The sequence below is a fragment of the Mycteria americana genome, chromosome 12 (genome assembly GCF_035582795.1).
Source record: "Mycteria americana isolate JAX WOST 10 ecotype Jacksonville Zoo and Gardens chromosome 12, USCA_MyAme_1.0, whole genome shotgun sequence".
In the NCBI taxonomy this organism is placed as follows: domain Eukaryota; kingdom Metazoa; phylum Chordata; class Aves; order Ciconiiformes; family Ciconiidae; genus Mycteria; species Mycteria americana.
Genome location: NC_134376.1, coordinates 70,201 through 82,270, shown reverse-complemented (window position 1 = coordinate 82,270; position 12,070 = coordinate 70,201). Strand labels below are relative to the sequence as shown.

At 48.4% G+C, this 12,070-nt stretch overlaps 1 long non-coding RNA gene across 7 annotated transcripts in view; it reads left to right on the top strand.

Annotated features, from left to right (window-relative positions):
• The first annotated feature begins 7,518 nt into the window (after positions 1 to 7,518).
• The window catches only part of LOC142416051 (uncharacterized), a 36,340-nt gene continuing 31,788 nt past the window's right edge, over positions 7,519 to 12,070 (top strand). For 6 of the 7 annotated variants that reach the window (XR_012777615.1, XR_012777618.1, XR_012777616.1 and 3 more), the window contains exons 1-2: positions 7,860 to 8,034; positions 8,478 to 8,608. This is a non-coding gene — a long non-coding RNA (uncharacterized LOC142416051). Of the gene's footprint in view, positions 8,035 to 8,477; positions 8,609 to 12,070 lie in introns of all 7 variants that reach the window. The other variant, XR_012777617.1, reaches the window with a different exon arrangement.

Below are 12,070 nucleotides of genomic sequence, written 5' to 3'. Positions count from 1 at the left end.
TCACTTGCGTTAATTCCCCACTGCTCCATGGTGGTGGGGAGCCCTGAGTCGTCATTTTTTTTTCTTTCTGTCTCTAACACATTTTTTTTCCCCCAAGGAGATGCTACATTTAAAAGTGAATTAGTGTCCTGGTTTCGTCTGGGATAGAGTTAATTTTCTTCCTAGTAGCTGGTATAGTGCTGTGTTTTGGATTTTAGGATGAGAATAATGTTGATAACACGCTGATGTTCTAGTTGTTGCTAAGAAATGCTTACACTGGTCAAGGACTTTTGAGCTTCCCCTGCTCTGCCGGGCGCACGAGAAACTGGGAGGGGACACAGCCAAAAGCGTTGATGGAAACTGGCCCAAGGGCTATTCCATCCCATCTGGTGTCATGCTCAGCATAGAAACTGGGGGGGGGGAGTTGGCCGGGGGATAGGGATCGCTGCTGGGGGGACTGGCTGGGCATCGGTCGGCGGGTGGTGAGGGGTTGTATCGCTTGTTTTTTCCTGGGTTTTGTTCCTCTCTTGCTCTCTTGTTGTTTTCCTTCTCATGAGAATTCATTCTTCTTCTTGTTTTGTTCCAATGCTTAAACTCTTCTTATCTCAGGCCACGAGTTTTCTGACTTTTGCTCCTTGGATTCTTTCCCCCATCCCACCGGGGGGGGGGAGGGTGAGCGAGCTGCTGGGTGGTACTTAATTGCCGACTGGGGCTAAACCACAACAATTAGTTTCCTCTGAAACGTGTCAGTCAGTAAACTTGAGTGATGTTTATTAAAACCACAAAAATGGCACCTGTCTTACAGATCTGGAGTCCTTCTGAACGTGTATTCATCACACGCAAATGTCATTGGGCTACAGATCGTCTGCACTTCACGCTTTGACAAGACAGCGTGCTGAGACAGGGATGAGCTCTGAAAGAAAAAAGGTACAAGGTCATGGGGTTTTTGGTCTGTTTTTTTGTGGGGGGCGCGTGTGTGTGTTTTTAAAAAGAGTGCAATGCTGAGTGGTGGCAGCCTGCAGAGCTCTCTTGCTGCCTGAGCTCTCCTTTTCTTCTCTTTCACTCCTCTTTCATGGCTGTAATTGTAATTTGGACAATTGTAGAAGAGCAGTTAAGTTACTTGCCTGTGTTGATGTGCTGGTAATCCCAGGAAGGTAAATGCTTGAAGCAGTAGTGAATAACTTGGCCGCAAGTGGAATTTCCGAAGGAAGAACAACAATGGGAAGCAAATAGCAAGTTACCAAACAATTTGCGTGGGTGAAACACGTTGAAGTTTTATTGCCAAATGTTGTTGGGTGGTATGTTCCAAGTGGCTATTTTTGGTCAACGTGAATTTTCAGGAAGTTCAGGGTTGTGCGTGGCAAAACGTGTCCCTCTGTTTATGCATGCTGCTATGTAAATGTCCAGCGGCAGGGCTGTTGTTCCCTGCTCTCGATAGTGCCACGGTAGTGCTGCGGTATTTAGACCCAACAGAGGGCTTTAGGAAGGGAAGGGGAATGCCTGTTTTCCGTGAGGGCTATGAACGCTGACCCTTTTCTCTGCTGCTTTCCCATGCGTGCGATGAAGCGGTTTTATTTTTCTCCCTGGTTCCTGGTCTAAATAGTTCTGAAGCTGTCGCTGCTGTGGGATTGCAAGTGGTGTTTCTAGGTTTTTGTGGGGTTCTAGTTACGGATCCCTTCTACTGTGGCGAAGTGTCAAGATAAGGTTTTCAGTGTAAAGCTTCAGAAGCTACATCCACTGAAATCAGGGTAGGTGGAACTGATGTTGCGCGTGCAGCTGTGCTCGCAGGGATGGTCAGTGGCTCCTCATCGAAACAGCAAGGGGTGTGTGGCCGTCGGGAGGGCTGTGCTCTGGGTCTGAGGGCGTGCCGTCTTTTTGCTGTTGGAAGATGGACTAGAGCGCGTGGCTGTGAAATGTCAGGACAGTCAAAAGCTGGGAGGGACCCTAGGCAGGTTTGGTGGCACAACTGCAGTGTGAGAAGGACTTGACCATTTGGAGAAACGGCCTGCAAAAAATCATTCCTGTTTTGCAAGGAGGCAGTTCACAGGGACAGATGGGTTGCTGTGCTGTTTAACAAAAATGCTCACCTTGGGACGTATGGGGTGAGGAAGTCTTGACTGTACGTAGGCTTCGGAAACTGTATGTAGGTATATGTGTGTGTCACCTGCGTGTATCTATGAAAGGGGTTCTAGTGAAACTAAAGGTGCCCATGAGTCCAAAAAAGGCACGGGTGTCTAAAAACTGCAAAAGCTCTAGCAGCCTGTGTCATCAACTGTAGCAAAGATGATGCAAAACACTTTATCCTCCACTCAGTTGTAGTCTTCACCAAGCTTCACAAAAAAAGGAAGCTTTAGATTCCTACCCAGCGTTATGCTAAAGGTTTTTTCTCCTCTCTCAGCAGAACGTCAGCTGCCACCATTTTGCCGTGGTCGCCCTTTCTTCTGCCACGAAAGGACAAGATGGATGGAAAGGCTCCGTAGTGGTCTGCAAGTACACGGTAAGCCTACGATGTGTGCCTGCGTTTTTCCTAAGGTACTCGTAGCGTGGACTTTAAAGGTAACATGAAGAATGTGCCAACTCTGCTTCTACAGTTTTTCTATGAAGTATTTCAACACAAATACTACAAATAGCAATAAGGCGTGTTCTGGAGCATGCCTATGCCAAGCTGACTTCCGTCCGTTTCTTTTCTCTTCCTCAAAGTGTAATCTTCTGTTTCTGTGTGCTTACTATTAAATGATACTGTGAAAATAATTTTGTACTACAAGAGGAAAGAAACTGTTGGGAAGAGTTCAGCTATTCAGAAGGAAGAGCCTTTGTTTTCATGGTAAAAGCTTTCTGCTTTTTCAGTCAGTAAGTTTTTAAAATATCTTCTAGCAGTGCTTGAAAAACCTTACTGCGATCCTAGCATCCGTACTAAAAACCATCAAGGTCAAAGAAGAGACGTGGACAAAACGGGAGAAATGGGCATCGCTTCTGCGTGTTTTCCAGACTTTCCCAAGAAGCGTTAGCAGCCTTGTAAGTACCGCCAGTGAGTCCTGATGTGGTTTTGGTGAGTTACTGCTTCAATAGGGTCCTTTTTCCGGAAGCTACAGTGTGTAATTTTTGACTTCAGTTGGAAAGAGATTTTCCTGACTGGAAATCCTTCTCATTCAAAGAAGTTGCGTTTGGTGAACTTCCCATCGGAGCGGCTGTACGTTCCAGTAGAAGTCATCAGCAACAAGACTTGTCACTCTCTTTTTAAAAAAAAAAAAAGAGTCAATTTCCTTCCAAGGACCCAAGCCCAGCACGTCTTCCAAAAGTTGATGACATTGCTGGTCTTTGGTTCTCAGTTGTAACAGCCGAGATATGATAAAAAGGCGTTCCTCTGCATGCTTCAGTACAGCCAAAAGCATTAGCAAATCTGCCAGTCCCTTTTGGTAGCCTGATGCGTTGCAGCACTGGGGATTTGATTTCCGCCCCCCCCCCGGTGAAACCATCTGGGGGATCTCTTATCTCACTGACTTTGCTATCATAACTGAAACTTTAAACAGAAGCTAAAATTGTGTCATTTACAAAGTGATTGGCACTGTTTAAGCTGTAACTGCCCAATAGCTGTGGCATACAACTTACAAGGGGTATTTCAGCAGTTGGGTATTTGTTCTCCATGTTTCAAGAGAGAGGCAACTGAATGTTGCAAGTTTTTCCCCAATATTTTGATGGCGTGCTCTGCAGTACTTTATTTCTGCCTCTTTCTGTGGTGCGTTTCCCTGGCACTTCAGTAGTGTCTCTCTTGGGCAGCGCGGCTGGGCAGATGTCCCTCCTAGTTACACAGCACATGACCCCCCCCCAGTCCCATTATAACCGTGCATTTTGGAGATAGATGATTTAATGGTATCCCAGCTGTGCAAATTAAATGAATGCAAAAGGAAACTCAAATGCTTTTATCGTGTAAGTGTTGTTGTTGGATGTATATAAACATACGCCCACCTTTTTAGTGTAGAGTGAATTACTGAGATTTGTTCTTTATTTTCCATGTTACTCTCTAAAGTTTTACACTTCCCTTTCAGCTTTCTTGACCGAGCAAGCGAGACGTGCAGCAGCAGCGCGAGGGCTGCAGCCGTTGTGGTGGATCCGTGAGCGTAGGTTCTGATGAGGGTCCGACCTTGTCCTGCAGCCTCACAGGGTTGTCTCCCTGCAGCAGTGCTGGAAGGAAGGGATGAGACATTTTCCAAGAGCAGCAAGAGCGTTCACTTTTAGGTGAAGAAGGTGTTGAAAATCCTATCCCTTGGTCTTAATAGCGATTTGAAGCGTTGCAGTCACTGTAGCTGTTAAAGCATGCCCTGTATCTCGAGCGGAGCTGTTTCCCTAGAATCCTCCTTCAGCTCAACTGCTCTCCTATCCCTTATTCTTGCTGAATGCCTGTACTTTCTGTTGTGCTGTTTTTTTCCTGTGCTGAAATGGAATTTGGGGCTTTTGTTTGCCAGCAGTCTTGCTGTAAGCGTCTGGCGGTGCTCCCTAGATCCCCCCGGCCAGGTTTCCCTGCGGGTCGTTAGGCATGCTGAGGGTCAGGGGCCAGGCCTGTGCCTGGAGGCTCCTGGCTCTGTCTCCGGGGGGTGCTCCCCAGGTGCGGCAGCGAGGGCTGTCTGGTGGGGAGAGCCCAGGGCCGAGAGGGACCGGGGCCATTTGTTGCCCTGGGGAGCCCGTCGCAGCGCGGGAACGGAGCGGGACCATGGCGGAGCAGAGGCTGAGCAAGAGACGTGGCACCGTCGTCGGGCTCACTCCTCTATGCTGTGGGGCGGCTGCCAGGCTGTGGGACAGGGGCTGGGGGGGCTGCAAGCGTCTGGGGGGCTGCCCCCCCTTATTTTTCTAGCGGAGCTCCCCTTTTTTGGTGGGGCATGTACATATGTAAATGGCTTGATTAAAGTAAGGAGCTGGCAGTTGGGGCAGTTTCCCTTGTTTTGTTTGTCTTTTGGGTGTGACTAAGAAGGGGAAAGGCTGGGGAGTGATGATGTCATTTGGGGCACCCCAGTGTCACTGGGGGGGACAATGATGTGGTAGAGGAGCAGGTTGAGTGGGGGGATGACAAAGGGGGGTGACAGCCCCAAAATGCCTAAAAATTTTTGGGGGAGGGATTAAATAATTAAAAACTGTAAATATGGGTGTGAGGCATTGAAGTAGAGAAAAATCTCACATTTTTATATATACTGAAAACTTATATATATATATAAATAAGTAAAAAGATTTTAAAAGAAACCCCTCTGTCTACTCTATTATATAAAGGATTTTAGAACATGAGAAAATGTAAATAGAGATATATAGGTTTATAAAATAGAAAAATACCTCATATATATGAATTAAAAAAAGGAGTTTAAAATGCATAAAAAGATGATGTATATGAAGAAATTTTAAATGGCAACAAGACAGACAGAGCTCTCCCCAGCTGCAGTACCGACTCTTGTCCACGGGGTAGCAGCAGCGAGCACAAAAAAAAGCGCGGCACCGCGCATGCGCGGCTCCCCAGCTGCAGTACTGACCTTGTTCCACTGAGCGGCAGTAGCGAGCACGGGAAAATGCGCCACTGCGCAAGCGCCGAGCCACAACTGAAGTACCGACCTTTGTCCATGGAGTGGCAGGAGCGAGCACCAAAAAAGCGCCATTGCGCATGCGCGGCTCCACAGCTGCAGTACCGCCTTTTAGTCTCCGGGCGGCAGCAGCGAGCACAACACAAATGCACCACTGCGCATGCGCTGCTAGTAGGTTGCAGTACGGACTTTTGTCCACACACAGGCAGCAGCGAGCTCGCGAAAATGCGCCAACGCGCATGCACGGATCCCCATCTGCAGTACTGACCCTGTTCCACTGAGCGACAGCAGCGAGCACTTGAAAATGCACCGCTGCCCATGTGCAGCTTCCAAGCTGCAGTACCGACTTTTGTCCACACAGCGGCAGCAGCAAGCTCGGGAAAATGCACCACTGCGCATACTCGGCTCCCCAGCTGCAGTACCGACGTTTGGTCGTTGGGAGGGTCCAAAGCCGGAACTGCAGCTCAGGACTGCGCATGCATGTGTGCACATGAGCGTTTCTGTCATCTGGGAGGGAAGTCCTCGCATCCAGCTCTGCTCTCACACGCTGGCGGTCATCAGCAAGTAAAAATTCTGGGCTTGGCTTTGGCATTGTCCTCTAAGGGAAAGCTCTGGGTCTGGAGGTCGGTTGCTTATTTGCTGTGGAGTATTTGTGTTTTTCAGCAATCGTTCCAAATAGAACGGGGTGGCTGGGGCAGGGCAGAGTAAGGGTCTTTGCAGGGACCTGGGAAGTAAAGTCTTGACTGTAGAAAAGCTTAAAGCATTTGCTGTACAGAAGGTTTCTCTGTACCCACTACATCCATTGCTTATTAGCAGTGACTGATGTTTGTAGGAGTACCGTGTGGAAGTGTGAACTTTCATTAGTGCACTAAAACTGCTTTGGTTCTGTGTAGAAAGCAGAAGAACTACAAAACAACACCCCCCACCCCCCCCCCTTTCTTTTTTTGTTAAACATACCATATTTGCGGGGCCTTAGCTTTCTATTGCCAGACTGGCAAAGCTTCACAAGCTCTGTTCCCCCATAGTCACCAAAAGTCTCCAATAGTTGCCAGGATGGTGAGTTAGTTTAGGGCTTCTAGCCCTCCATTCCACCATTGTTTTAGACAGATCCTGCATTCCGCTCAGTTAAAGGCTCACGAGAATTACTTAACATTTGCATTTGGAAGTCATGCTTCAAACAATGAATTTTCAACAAAATTTTTGACACTAGTCAATGAACTCCTGTAATACTGCAGCAAAATGACATTTTTAGTGGTTGTTGAATCTCAGAGTGATAACATAGGCATCCCTGTTTGAGCCCTTACCGCAACCATTGCAATGTTTGTTTACACCCTGCTCGGTTCTTTTGTAAAGGTGTGTAGCTATGGGAGGTGCGTTATTCCCAAGGTGCTACGGCGCCGATGCTCTGGCTCTTGGCAGGAATGGGCAAAGCGGAAGGCTCTGTGGCTAGGGGAGAATGGCGTGGACGTGCTACTGCTCTCTCTGTTGCACCAGAATTTCGACGGCTGGGTTGGGCTGCTAAATCAATGGAACGACTGGAAGAAATGTCAGAAAAGTGAGTACTCTCCTATCTTTACCTTTTAAAGTCGTTGTCTTTCTACAGACCCCTGTCCATGGCTTAGCTATTTGATTGGCGTGAAACAGACCCAGAATTTTGCTTTAAGTGGTCTGATTCGCTGAAATTCCCCGTAGGTAGAGAGCAAGAATTACAAATGTTGCTTGGTGGTTGAAGTTCTCGGGGGTTTCTGTGAAAGCTAACTTGCCAGAACGTGTAGGAAGCAGCCTGAATTCCAGTAGAGGTACTGCATAAAAGGTCCTTTTCTTGACAGGAAAAGAGCTTCACGAAACGTCGGCACTGTTTGCCGTAGGGCCTCCGACATACTTGTTCAGTCATCGTGGGCTTTGTGCCGTTCCCGCAGGCACAATCTTGAACGAATTTTGTACGGCAGCTGGTATCTTAGCTGACTTTCTATCTCGCGCTTGGTTGCTTGTACCTGCTCAAAACTTACTGTAGTGTCAAATGAACCCACAGGAAAATGTCCTCAACTCGTGCTGGTAGGGCAAGCCCGCTGTAGTTGATAAAATCGGAAAATAGCACCACGTTTTGAAAAATTTGCCTTGCGAGGACGAGGGCTGTCTCCTGGTAGGCAGCTGAATTCTGTGACTGATTCCACCGGTCCGCTCTGGCACTTGAAGGAGGCAGTCCCTAAGCCAACGCAATCTAAAATGGGGGTCGTTTGGGTTTTTTTAATCATTTCTTAGGGATATGAGGCTTGCGTGGGTGTTTAGCTTGCCCTGTTCTTTCTGTTCCTAATTCTGAACGCACTGACTGGCATAAAAGAACGGTCGTGTTGTAGTCTGACGGTGTCGTCTACCAGGAGCTGGTGGAAGGTCAGGGCTTACGTAAAACTGATAAGGAGGATTGAGTCTGGAAAGTGGAACGTCTAAACAAGAATTACTGTCCTTGGGAGAGAAGCACATCCTGAAGAAATAGGTAAGCTAATTGAAATGTTTTGGGAACCGTCCGAAACAACTAGTAGGAGTGTGATAAGAAGCACCCTCCCGCAAACTATCCTCCTTATAATACTAAAAGTCACACCCCTCGAGCTGGAGACACCAGCCCAAGCAGAGAGCCCTCGCCTCTGAGCGTGCGCAGCATGTTAAAGTAGCGCTGTAGCTTGAAGTAGCTTGAAAGAAGAGAAATGCACACCAATAGAAAACTGCTTTGTGTAATTACCTATGCATATATGCATAGCTAGACTGTATCAATACTGTACTTGTAGGAGCGAACTTTGTGCTAGCTTTGTGGAGCTACCACCTAGCGCCCATCTCTGCGCAGACATGCCATAAAAACACCTCTGCCCTGTGTGTATATTGGCGTCCCGCACACCGGGTAAACGACCTCACGCCTGTGGGATAACAGTTTTGACACCCCAGATGGGACCGAGCTGACAGCCTCGCCCGGTTCGTCTTGCCGCGTCCGACGGGGAGAAGAGGCCTGAGCGGACTCCAGCGCGCACCGACCGGTTGACTGGGGACTCCTTCAGCTCCTCTCCTGCGGTCGGGCGGTAAGTGACAAAACGGTGCAATGCTCCTGAAAAGAGGTGTTTTTTGGGGATAGGAGAAAAGGGGGTAGGGGCAAGATGTCTCGGGAAGCAGGCAGCCTGTGTTCTGTTCTGGGCTCTGCATAAGACGCACCAGGAAAGACAGGTGGCAGTAGCATAGTTCTGTTTGTTTCTCCACGCTGTCCCGTTCTGAGTAACGAAGGGAGACGTCCCTCGTTCTGGTTTGTATAGGAATACTGGGTTTTTCGGTACCGGGATGGGTGCTGCTGCTTCCCAGGAGGCACCCCTTTGCTCTCCTCTAGGATGCATCCTGAAGCATTGCAATAAATTTGGGGGAGATGCCATGACTAAAAATCAGCTAAAACGATATTGTAATCAACGGTGGCCACAATATCCATGGGAAGATGGTGCAAAATGGCCCGAGAATTGGATCCTTGAAATATAACACTATATCGGAATTAATGTTGTGTTGTCGGGGAACTGAAAAATGGGATGAAATGCCTTCTGTGGATATGTTTTTCTTCGTTAAGGCGCGATTGGGATATTAGGAAGAAAGGTGGTTTAGTGGATTCTAAACATCAGATTGGAATATATGTGTTAAAAGAGAAAAAGGGAAAACCACGTTGTATTGAATGGGAAAATTCAGAAGAGGATATTCAGCTGTTGGTAGCTCCCCCCAAACAGCCCAAATCTGATAGCTCAAGTGGTGATGGAGTTGTGAGTGCTATCTCTAAAAGAACAAGGGGACAGAAACCCATAGTTTGAGCTCCCCTCAGACAGGCTGTAGGGCCTGAAGGAGCACCGGTATCCGTACACGTACCTTTTACTGCTTCTGATTTATTAAACTGCAAACAGGCAGTCGGATCCTATCGAAACAATCCGGAAGGAACGTATAGTACTGTTAATCACGACTCCTAGTCCTAACTGGGGAGATGTACAGGCTCTCCTAGAACATTTGTTTACCGCTGAGGAGAGGAGAACAATTTTAGAGAAGGCTAGAGAGGGACTGATCCAACAAGGCGGGGGGGTGCCTAATACAGAATCACAGAATCACAGAATCATATAGGTTGGAAAAGACCTTCAAGATCATCGAGTCCAACCATAAACCTAACACTGCCAAAACCACCACTACACCATGTCTCTAAGCACCTCATCCAAACGTCCTTTAAATACCTCCAGGGATGGCGACTCAACCACTTCCCTGGGCAGCCTGTTCCAATGCTTGATAACCCTCTCGGTGAAGAAAAATTTCCTAATATCCAGTCTAAACCTCCCCTGGCGCAACTTGAGGCCATTTCCTCTTGTCCTATCGCTTGTTACCTGGGAGAAGAGGCCGACCCCCACCTCTCTACAACCTCCTTTCAGGTAGTTGAAGAGAGCGATAAGGTCTCCCCTCAGCCTCCTTTTCTCCAGGCTAAACAGTCCCAGCTCCCTCAGCCGCTCCTCATAAGACTTCTGCTCCAGACCCTTCACCAGCTTCGTTGCCCTTCTCTGCACACGCTCCAGTACCTCAATATCCCTCTTGTAGCGGGGGGCCCAAAACTGAACACAGTATTCGAGGTGCGGCCTCACCAGTGCCGAGTACAGGGGCACGATCACTTCCCTAGTCCTGCTGGCCACGCTATTTTTGATACAAGCCAGGATGCCATTGGCTTTCTTGGCCGCCTGGGCACACTGCTGGCTCATATTCAGGCGGCTGTCAACAAACACCCCCAGGTCCTTCTCTGCCAGGCAGCTTTCCAGCCACTCTTCCCCAAGCCTATAGCGTTGCATGGGGTTGCTGTGGCCCAAGTGCAGGACCTTGCACTTGGCCTTGTTAAACCTCATACAATTGACCTCGGCCCATCGATCCAGCCTGTCCAGGTCCCTCTGCAGAGCCTGCCTACCCTCCAGCAGATCAACACTCCCACACAACTTGGTGTCGTCTGCAAACTTACTGAGAGTACACTCGATCCCTTCGTCCAGATCATTGATAAAGGTGTCAAACAGAACTGGCCCCAACGCCGAGCCCTGGGGAACACCGCTTGTGACCGGCCGCCGACCGGAGTAAACTCCATTCACCACCACTCTTTGGGCCCGGCCGTCCAGCCAGTTCTTTACCCAGCGAAGAGTACACCCGTCCAAGCCATGAGCAGCCAGTTTCTCCAGGAGAATGCTGTGGGAGACCGTGTCAAAGGCTTTACTGAAGTCTAGATAGACAACATCCACAGCCTTTCCCTCATCCACTAGGCGGGTCACCTTGTCATAGAAGGAGATCAGGCTGGTCAAGCAGGACCTGCCTTTCCTGAACCCATGCTGGCTGGGCTTGATCCCTTGGTTATTCTCTACATGCCGTGTGATAGCACTCGGGATGATCTGCTCGATACCGATATGTACCTCCCGAAAGAGGATCCGGAGTGGGATCCAAACACAAGTGTGAGGGATTGGAGAGGGTAAAGGAATATCAGAAGTTAATTTTGTATGGGATTCAACATGGAGTGCAAAAGCCTAAGAATTTATCTAAACTATCTGAAGTAAGGCAGGGGGATAAGGAAACCCCGTCAGCCTTCTATGAGAGATTGTGTGAAGTAGCTCGAAAACGGACAGATCTGGATCCGGAAGATGATAGCAATTCAAAGTTATTTAACACGCTGTTTATTGGTCAAGCAGCAGCAGATATAAGAAAGAGATGACAAAAGGTAGGGGGCGAGGATGGCGTGACAATCTCACAGTTCTTCTCAATGGCATCTAAGGTACGTAATAATCGGGAGGAAATAGAAGAGAAGGAGAAGCGGGGACGAGTAACGCTGCAAGCTTCTTTGTTGGCTGCCTTGAGGGAAGACCAGGAAAAAGGGAGAGAAAATACAGGAGGTGAATTTTGCGGGCGAGGAAGGGGCTGTAGAAATAATAGTAGAAATCGTTATGACATTCCCCTGGGAATGCATCGGCGTGCAAATTGTAAGCAAGAGGGCCGTTGGAAAAAAATCGTCCATGCCGTCTGAGTAATCGGGAAGGAGAGACAGAAGCAGCCGTTGGAGTCGTGACGGAGATTGGGTTGGACTGAAGGGGGCCGGAGGAATCTATTAAAATTTCCCCAGACGATCCTCTGGTTCCAGTCAAGCTGGGGAATGAAAGAAGAGATTTTTGTATTTTTCATTGATAGTGGAGCCACACATGCTGTGGTAAGTAGTTGTAGGGGACCCTTAAGTAGAACTAAAAGAAGCGTTGTTGGTGCAAGAGGGAAAAAGACTTTAAGGCTGTTTTTACAACCTATGGAATGTTCCATTGGAAATACTAAATTAACTCCTGAATTCCTTTAGATGCCAGAATGCCCCCTACCATTGCTTGGGTGGCATTTACTTGTAAACTGAATGCACGGCTAAGTTCTTCTGAAGACCCTGTTCAGTTGACTCTGTTCAGCCCGCAGGGGACCTCTCCTCTTTGTGGCGGATGCCAGCCTGAACGGGACCTCGCCTGTTTGGGGCA